Below are 10,907 nucleotides of genomic sequence, written 5' to 3' on the forward strand. Positions count from 1 at the left end.
CACATTGTCCCAATGTCAAATTGCTGCGTTTGATATCATACATAATCATGTAAGAAGTAACCATCAGGAGAAACGGGGTGAAGGGCATACCAACCCTCTTTGTTCTATCTTTGCAACTTCTTCTGAATCTGTAATTATTTCAAAATAAAAAGTTAAAAAAAAAAAAAGAGATGAGGTCATATTGGATTAGGGTGGGCCCTAATCTTATTTGGAGAGGGAGATTGGAGATGCAGAGACACACAGGAGAATGCCCTGTGGCAAGAGAGGCAGAAATTGGAGAGACACAAGCTTAGTAATGTCAAGGATTGCCGGGGAGCCACCAGAAGCTGGGAAACAGGCATTAGATAGCTTCTCCCTCAGAGCCTCAAGAAGGAACCACTTTCACTTCAGACCTCTGGCTCCAGAACCGTGAGAGAATAAATTTCTGTTGTTTTCGGCCACCCAGTTCGTGGTACTTGGTTACGACAGCCCAAACAAACTAATAAAATGGTGATGACAGAGAAGAGAGTTGGGTTCTCAACAAACTTCCATCTATACTGACGAGTCAGCTCCCAGCACGTGTTCATGCTCCCCAGAGAAGGCTGGCTAAACCCACTCATAGAAATGGGGTGCTATGGGTCTGAGATTTCCTTGAATCCACCAAGTTCAAGTCAATATGTGTTAAAAGCCAAACAAAGAAGAAATCCAGGCTGCTTCTCCGGGACTTGTGGTATAGTTTTTGGCTGTGAAAATGACGTTTGGAGTCAGAAAGCCTCTACTCTACCATTTACTGGCTTTGTGATGCTGAGAAGTTTTCTAGCTTCTGCAGGCCTCGCTTTCTCACCTGGAAGATGTAGAAAATTATGGTAACCACCTGATAGGAAAAAAGTTGTAAAGATTAAAAGAGAGAGACATGTCAGAGCTCAGTGCACTGTCTGGTACACATCAAAGCTCAGTGTGGGCCACCTACTGAATGAGCACACCCTGTCATTGATCTGCAGGGGGAGGTAACTCTGGCTCCAAAGCCCCATAGACCCCATAGGAGATCAAAGCAGAAATGCGGAAAGAGATGAAAAAGAAAAGGAAAAGAGAAGAAATTAAAGAGAGAGGAAGGAAGAGAAGAGAAAGAGAGAAAAGAAAAAATGAGAAAACAAGGTCTGTCAAGGAAAACTTGGAGGGCCCTGCAATGTCATGCCCCCAACTGCGGCAGAGTTGGTACTTTTCTCCATGGCAGAGAAAGCATCTCAGCACACTTCGAAGCTTACCAAGTGTGAGGACAGCAATCATTCCTGAGAGAAAAGAGGCCCACAGCCAGAGGTCAGAGCTAGGCATCAACTATTTGGGAGTAGAAATGCCTGGACATCTTGGGACCAGCGTATAGATGATATGTAGACTAAGACACACAGTAAGAAAATTAAAACTTCCTAGTAGTTGTCAGTGGGTTTAAAATAATAATAAATGTTTAGTGTCACAAGACTGAGGCAATCTGACTGCTAACCCGCCACTGCCACCTGCCACTCTTATGGGCCACCCACACCATCCCAAGTACCCTTGGACACATCATTTCCCCTCTGTGCCTCCCTCACCCTACCTATAAGACAAAAGGCTGGACTGGGCAGCTCGATCCTTTTCCAGCTCTAATGTCTATATGTCAGAGTGAGATTTTTCTGTCACTTCAAAAAGGGTCTGTAGCTTTCTATTAGCTATTCTCTATAAAAGCAAAATCTTTCAGAATTAACCATGTTTCTTAGAGTCGGTGCTAACACATTCCTGTAAATCGCTAAGCAAGTCAACAAGTTGAATGTATTATTTTGGAGAAAAGGGAAAGGGATACCAGAAGATGAATCAAGAAATAAAAAAGTATCAGGAAATGGAAGATGGAGAGAAAGAAATTGGGAAGGGAGGGGGAGACAGAGGAGGAGGAAGCAGAAAAGACTGACTGATGGAGGATAAGAATTGAAAGAGGAAGTGGAGATAGATGTTTGTTTATCTGTCTGTCTTTTTACACTGTGCCTTGTTCCAAGCATCGACCATTCTAAGACCTAATTCTTCAATCGTATCTTGAAACCTAATGACTCTCTTTGTTCTTTCTTGAAACCCGGGATCCCAGTGAGCTCGTGTACATGTCAGGCCTTTTCATCTCCCCACAGAAGGCGCCATTTGGGCTGGGTACCTGTTCCGGGGGAGGAGGAAGAGGGTTGATATAAAAATTTACAAGATAGGACCTAATGTTTTATTAAACTTAATTGTTGGCCAGAGTGGCCCGTCAAGGACCTAAGGCTGAGTCTGAAAGACACAGGCCAGGCGCTCCGTGCCCTCTTCCCACTGGGTGAGCACAGGTGACGTAACACCAGGGGTCAAGTCAGCCATGACTATGAGCCTGGAGAGATGCAAGGGACAAATTATTGGGCTGTTTTCTCCACATCTTTGTTTGTATATAATTGCCTCAGAAAATATGTTCACAAGTCATAACAGCAAGTCACTTGAATTTTGTGCCTGTTTTCTCTTCTGAAAGGGGGAGGGGTGTCTTAATTGTAACAGTATTGTGAGGAATAAATGAAATAATTCATGTGAAGTGCTAAGCACCCAGCCTAGCATATATTAAGGGAGGAGCAAATACTAGTCATCATTAGTAATAGAAGGAGTAGCTCAATTTGGCTATTGTTTGATTTCCTTCAAGGGGCTCCACGAATTTATTCTTCAGTCATAACTCTTTCAGCCCAAAAACATTTGAACCTTGCCTTAACTCATATATGTTCCAGAGCTGTGCTGTCCAATATGGGAGCCACTAGCCACACATGGCTACTGAGGTCTTGAGACGAGGGTGGTTCATATTGAGATGTGCTATAAGTGTAAAAAGATCAACTCTGAAGACTTAATACAACAAATATATATAAAATATCTCATCAATATTCTTATACTGATTACATGTTAAGATGATAATACTTTGGATATGTTGGGTTAAATCAAATACATTATCAAACAATTTCACAAGCTTCTTTTTACTTTTGTAATATGGCTACTGGAAAATTTTAAATTATGTATGTGGCTCACATATTTCTATCAGGCAGGGCTGTCTAGATTATCCTAAACTACAAAACGTATCCTGGAAAACGGTCCAAAGTTTTACACAAAAGGGTTTTGGACCTTGACATTAAGCTGCCGCGTGGAGAAATAAAATGAAGTTTCTCTGGACTCAGATAGTAATGGAAGGACTTTTTTCTAGTCAACTCTCTCATTGCACAGATGAGAAAACTGACAGAAAGACACTTACTTCAGATTTTCCAGCCACCAAAAGGCTGAGCATGTTTATCCACTTTGCTGTTAATTCCTTTTACCACTCTATTTCCTTCTAATCAATTACCCTTCAGAAAATGTTCCCAATATTTTTTCTTATAAGTGTGGGCACAGGAGTTACGACAACGTAAGCCATAATTACATAAATGCCCAGTGATACAAAAATACTAGGACTCAAATATTTACAAAATATGAAATATTTTGTAGACAGAAGGAGGTAGACCTCACATATTTATAATACTCATACATTTCCATGATATAAATATAACGTACGATGTAGGGAATTAGAAGGAGATAAGCCGCTGCTACATGCCCTTCACTGTGCTAGCAATAGTGGAGAATATAAGGCAGTATGAGATAAGATCCACGGTTCTTGATGTGAATGCTCTTACAATCTAATTGGACTGTCAAGTGATGCACAAGGAAATTGAACCAGCTCCATAAAACAACATCATCAGATGGGAGAACGATTTGAAGAAATGGGAAACTTACTAACTAATAGTCTGTGGACCTGAATCCCAAATTATTCTTTCATTCAATAAGTGTTTATTGAATGCCTAAAATGTGTCAGGTGCTGTTTTAAATGCTGGAGAGATAGCACAGGTAAGATGTCCTGTCCTCATGAAGTTTATCATCTAGCTAAGGAAATAAATAATAAACAAGAATAATATAGAAAAATACATTATTTTAGATTGTGATACGTGCTGAAGAGAAAATTAAACCAGAGAAAGAGGGCAGGAAATGTTAGAGCAGGGTTATCAGATCAGACAGGTCCTCAGGAAAGCATCACTGAGAAAGTAACATTTAGGTAAAGACTGACATGAAGAGAGAAAGTGAACCATGTGGATAAGTGGATAAGAACATTCTAGGCAGCAGGAACAGCAAATGAAAAGTCCTGAGGTAGGTGTGTGCCCAGAGTGTTCAATCACAGGGTTACAGGGAGGAGCAGCAGGTAACACAGGGTCTCAGGGGCCACAGAAAGAATATTTTTTACTCCAAGTGAGATAAAGTTTGGTGGGTTTTGAGCAGAAGAATAATTTCACTTGATTTATATATAAACGTGATTCCTTGGGTGCTCTGATGAGAATAAATTGTCAGGAGTGGCATGGGGGCAAGTATAGCAGTAGGAGCCCAAGGCAGGAGCAAATTAGAATAATCCAAGCAAGAGATGATGCTACTTTGAAAGGTGGGCTAACAGGACATGCTGACAGTGTAGACATGCGAAAAGAGAGAGAAGACAAGGGTGAATCCAGAGTTTTCAGCCTGAGGAATTAGAAGGATAGAGTTGCTTTAATGAAATGAGAAAGCTTACAGAAGGCACAGGTTTGGGAGAAAAGACTAGGAGCCCAATTTTGATCCATCTGGAATTCATTTTTGCATATAGTATGAGGTGTAGGGGTAATATCATTTTTTTTCCCATGTGGATATCCAGTTGTTCCAGTACCATTAATTTAAAAAGACTTTTCTTTCCCCAGTTGGATTGCTTTGGTACCTTTGTTGAAAATCAATTGACCATAAAGTTGGGTCTATTTCTAAGCTCTCTATCCATTTCATTGATCAGTTTGTCCATTTTTATACCAATAGACACTGCCTTGATTACTGAAGCTTTAGGAACTCCATCTTGGACATGTTAAGTCTGAGATGCCTATTAGACAACCAAGGAGAGATCTCAGCTGGACAGCTGGATATAAGAGCCTGGAATTCAGAATAGAGAGGTCAGTGATAGACACATAAATGTGCTGTCGTCGCCATACAGATGGTGCTAAAAAGCCATCAGACTATGACAGAATATCTAGCAAGTGAGCACGAATTGAAAAATCCAAGCACTGAGCTGGGAGGCACTCCAAAATTAAGAAGTTGAGATGAGGAGGAACCAGAAAAGAAGATTGAAAAGGATTGGTCAGAGAAGGAAAATCAGGAGAGTGGTGTTGTCCTGGAATCCAGGAGAGGAAATGTTACAGGGAGGAGAAGTTGATCCATTGTCAATTGTGTCAATTGGAATTAAAATGGGCCATTAGATTTAGTGACTGCGGGGCTCATGGGTGAACTAAGAGCAGTTTCTATAGAATGGCAGGGGCAAAAGTCTGATCAGAATGGGTTCAAAAGATGATGGGAAGAAAGAAATTGGAGACAGCATGCATGGACAATTCCTTGAAGGAAAGAGTTGGAAAAAGGAAGAGAGAAGTGAGGCATTATCTGGAAGGAAAAGAGAAATGATAGCACTTTTGAATGCTAATGACAATAATCTGGTAGAGAAGAAAAATCTGGTGCCGAGGAGAGAGAAGAGAAAACTGCTGGAGCAATGTCAGTGAGTGGGTGAGACAAGATGGGTAGAGCACAGGTGGAGGCGTTACCATCAGCTAGGAACACAGTTCACCTAGGAACAGAAGAGAAGAGAATGTTCATGGGCACCAATGCAGAGAGGTCCACAGATGTACTGGGAATTATTAATGACTTCTCCAATAAATGTGTTATCACTTAGATTATGTAGGTTTAGAAGTTTGGGAAGACTTTGTACATTGAAGTAAGCAAGTAAAGGCTGTGGGCAGAGTGAAGCTAAAAGAAGGATGGAGACGAGTGAAATTCACAAGGCAGTCCTCTGACCATCTGCCAGTTCCTCTCCCCTTGGCTCTACTTGCCAACTCCTTCTCTGAGTTCTCAGAGACCATTGACATGGAAAAGGCCCCCCACAGACACCCAACAGACATCCCCTGCTTTTCAGAAAAACCCTGCTTCTCTGATTTCTCCCCATCCTCCCACTCTTCCTCGCCTCCTTCTCATTGCTTCTTCTTACTTCTTACCCGTTCACAGATAGGTAACATCCTCCCTCCTCCCTCTCCAACTCTTTCCATCTTCCTTATCTCTCTCCTTGGTTCCTCTCAGCCTTTCTAACTCTCCATTTACCTACCAATGTCTTCTCAGGATTTGAACAGCCCTTACTACCCCTACCATGGGGTTACTTATCTCTTATGAGAAGGTTCTATCTCCCAACTCTGGCTGGAAACTCTTGTATCCCTGAAGTTAGCAAGATTCTCTGGATAAAGTAAGAAAGAGACGGAGAGTACAGGGGCAATGGAGTGAGGGAGACAGAGGAAAGGAGGATACCAACATTTGCTAATACTGTCACCTGCCTGTATGATCACCTTTGGTCCTCACATGACACACTGAAGTGTTCCTTATTAACCTTGCTTCATGGATAAAGAAGCTGAGGCTACAAAAGTTTACATAACAAACTTAGATTTACAGAGCTCATAAAAGGGAGAACCATGCCTTAAACCAAGTTATCAAGCCCAAACCATTGTGTCTTTCTCATAGTTTTGCACATGGCATGCTCTGTGTAGGTTTTCAATTATATTGGTTTCCAATAATAATAGTTAGACCTCAAGCAACTCCTCTAAAACTAATAAAATGTTTGGACTTAGTGCTGAATAAAGGTCTTCCCTCTCTATGATACTTTCTCAAGAAAATATACAAGTTTTTATTTTACCATGGGCTCAAAGAGGAAATGAGGAACAGCCTCCAACCTACCACAAAATAATAAAATGTTCGTGGCCAAGGTTGGAAATAAAAAATATATAAAGAAGACCTTCTGCAATATTGTTGATGGCTCAACACACGCCAACTTGTAACAAGTTTTTACTCTGTAATGACAGTAATGGATACAATGGCTCAACACTGACAGAGATCAAGTCACTGAATCTTCCAACAACCCCAGGGAGTAGTTTGTAGTATAAGGAAACTAAGACTTGGAGACAATAAATGCTGTGTCCAAGATCACACAGAGTAAATACCAAAATCCTATTTCTAACACAGGCAGCCTGATCAAGAGCCCTAACTCTAAAACAGTGCTAGTCCCTTAATAACTACTATTCATAGTTGCCATTTTCAGGGGCAAAGAATCAGTGAATCTTAGAGTGAGAAAGAAGCTTAGAAATCATATCTCTCATTAACAGATGAGAAGACTGAAGAGCAGAGGCTGAATGGCATGGTCTGGACACTCATACACAGGCTTGAGATTAAAGTCAGTATTCTTTCTACCAGTTATGTTTGTACTAGTTGCAATAATGAGCTAATTACAGACATCCCTGGGGAGGAATCCATGATCCCTGCAAAAATAAAGAGTCAACCAAGCCTAAGACAACTAGGAGTATTGGTCTAGTTTGGAAAAATAACTCATTAACCAAAGGTCCCTCTTGGTACCTCAACATCTTCCACCATCACAGTGCTCAGGCCCCAACCATGCCCCAAACCATCCCCACCCCAGATTAGTTATTACTGAGTTTCGTGGTGACTGGCCTGAGAAGACTAAAAAAGTAATGCCACATTTTGAGGAAGAGTCCCAGGGACCAAGATAGCAACTGTCATAGCAACAGTCACACTGCTTTGGTCAAGAAGACTACCTTTTGGGGAACTGAAAACAGAACCTTGAGCACATCTGCTGGTTTCATTCTCATCCTCCTCCAACAGGCTGGGTGGTGCACTCCGTACCCTTTCAGAAGTTCTCTTGGCCCCCTGCACCTGGGGCTCTCAGAGCACCTGGCCAAGTCTGTGTCCAGCACTGGGATGGAAGTAACACCAACCCTAACCTTGTTTGATACCATTACTCCTAAACCCACTGCCCCATCTCCAGCCCTAGAGTTATTCTTCTGGAAAACCTCAGCCCAGAGTAGCCAGCATCCTCTAAGAGGTCTGATATGGTAACAGGATCCACAGAGACTGCACATGAGAAAGAAATTGTGAGCAAGCAGGTTCTTCATGAGGCCTACAGAGCTCCTGAAAATATCTGAGAGCAGCAAGAAAAAATTCATGTTGAATAGTTTGGGCATCTCAGGGATACGAGGCTGGGAAGGGTAGGAATGAGATATAGCAACATTTCAGAATGTGGTTCAGTAAACTTCCTAGTATCAATGACAGAAGCATTCTCTTCTACTATATCCCCCTTCCATCCATGCATATAGCCATACACACATCCATTCATCCATCCATGTATTCGTTCCCAAGTCACAGGGTTAGGTGTTTGCCCTTCTACACCAAGCAACCCTAACTACGTTAGACAAAACTTGTTTATATGATTGGATGTATGGACCCCCACCCTCATTCATTCCACAGACATTGATTAGCATCTTCATGTACCTGGCTCTGTACTATATCTGCAGATAACATAGTGAACAAGATAGAGCTCTCAACCTCAAGGAGCTCCCAGCTTAGTGTGGAAACAAGTAAGCAGAACTTGCAACATGGAGCAATGGGGTGAAGGCTGAGGTGTCTAAAGAGTTCCGTGGAACCACACAGACCTGACACCAAGGGTGTCCTCATAAATCACTCCAGTATTCAAGCCCTCTGACTGGGAAGCCATGGGTTAATGAGCTCTGATATGGGCACTCAACACTTACAAACTTACCCCTTCTTGGCCTTAGTTTCTTTGTCTATAATAAAGGAATAGTAATAAAATCTCTATCTCAATATCACTGTGAACTTTAAATGAAATATTGTATATAATCACTCAGTACAGGGCATGTCACAGAGTATGTTCTCAGTCCATGATCTTTTCTTATTTGCAATTAATAGGTTCTGGGATTCCGTGGTTGAACTCAATAGATATTCTCACTGCAGTGATTTCACAAGGAAGCCTTTTTAAGTTTTGTCTGAAATCTTTATTTCTTCTAGTTTGCAATAATACATCACAGTCCTTCTGTTCTTCTTTGCCTAATTGTCATGTAAAGGCAAGAAAAATCTCTCAATCTGAAAGATGGAGAAACTGAAGCACAAAGTGAAGGAACTATTTGTTGATACAATGTCTTACCCACAGGCCTAAGGATCGAGTTCAGTTCAGTATATTTCCCCCCAACCCATTCTGCCTGATGCCATAATGGAACATAGAAAATGTTGCAGAATTAAGGTGGAAGTTGCATTTCCCAAAAGACCAATATTTCATATTGAAAAAAAAAGAAACGTGCTCTCCAGTCATCAGCATGTGATTTCAAGTGGTCCAACCATCCAACTTTCTTCTCAATAAGAAGGACAGCGAGCTAAGGGTGTGTTTCATATCCTCGTGGGAAAGAAGACTCTGGAATCTGAGACATTACAAACTCATCTTGGACTACATGCCAGCTGAGACCTCCCTTTCCACCCACTTGGTTCATGGGCAGGCAGGTGATGGCTCATTTGCTGAAGTCCTCTAATGACTGGAACTGGTTTTTTGCCCTTCGCCATGAAAAGAGACAAATAACAAGCAGAAAACTAATATCACAGATAGAGGAGAATAAGAAAATAAACAGATAAATAACTTGGGGAATCAGAATATATTCAACCCAGTCTCTTACAACTTCTAATCCCACATGTATTCCTGGATTCCTTCATTTTATAGACATTTCTGAGCACCTGGTCTATGTGCTAGGGCCACGGAGGCGGATGAAGGAAGGTGGACAGGGAAGGGAGGACACAGAAGTCACTGTCCTCACAGGGCTGCAGCTAGACCTACAAACAGCACCTTGAGCCCTTTAAGATCCCCAGTCACCAAACAGAAGGTCAAATCTGTTCCCTGGACCTGAATAAAATGAGAAAGACCTCCTACCTACTCCCATTCAACTTTCACTGTACTCTCCACAGTCAAGGATCCACATAAGGGTTTCCAATATATATTCTCTTTTTTGCCCACCAAAGACAATAATCTAGACATGAAGAAATTCTGGATTGAGAATCACTGATCCAAGCAAATAATCTGCCCCAAACTTCTACATTCTGGAGAGATTTTTTAATTCTCTTTTTCTTTAAGAAATAGAAAGTATTCCACCTATGTGTGTGTGTGTGCAAGCATTTTATTTAGCAAATTAATGTTTACAAGTTAATTCCATAGTGTGCTTAATTAAAGTAAATTTAAAAGAAAGTTAGAGGGTAATGGATAAAGAGAGCTGAGAGGAAGACAAAAGAAAATAGATATGAAAATAATAAGGAAGGAAGGGAAAAGACAGGGAAACAGAGAGAAACTGCATAGGCTCTGAAGAGAGTTCTAATCAGAGGTCTTTCCCCTGAGAGCCTGGGCTGTGAGCTTCTGAGAATTGCTGTGCCTTGAGATGTTGCTCAGCTGGTCTGCCACTCACTGTACCAGGGTTCCATTGCTAGATGATATAATTCCAAAAAGTCTCCATTGCCTATATTAACCAGAACAGCCCACCCCGAGATGCAGTGATTTCCTCAGATTGCAGCAATAGTGAAGACAGCCACATCAGCCAAAGGGCTGGATGGTCTGAGGCTTCACATCCTCTTGTTACCTTGTCTTCTCCTCCCTTTCCCCTCCCTACTCTTCTAAGATTGTAAATGCTTGAGGACACACACAGTGTCTCTTAAATTGACCATAAAAAGCCAAAGTTCTTGAAATAAAAGAAGCTTAATAGGCATATATGAAAAATGATACAATCCAACTCTCATCGCCCCCACCTCAACACACACACCTACCCACAGACTCACTCTGTCTAGAGTGTTTCTCACTCCTGCAACCGGCTCTCTCTACCCTCAACCTCAACTCAGTTTTTAATATGCCATGTTGCTCAGAAATATAGTAACCCCTAATTATTATGTAAAAAAAAGGAATACACTTCTTTTAATCATTGTATTCTGTAGTAAGAGTTTAT

Source organism: Equus quagga, chromosome 5 (genome assembly GCF_021613505.1).
Source record: "Equus quagga isolate Etosha38 chromosome 5, UCLA_HA_Equagga_1.0, whole genome shotgun sequence".
In the NCBI taxonomy this organism is placed as follows: Eukaryota; Metazoa; Chordata; class Mammalia; order Perissodactyla; family Equidae; genus Equus; species Equus quagga.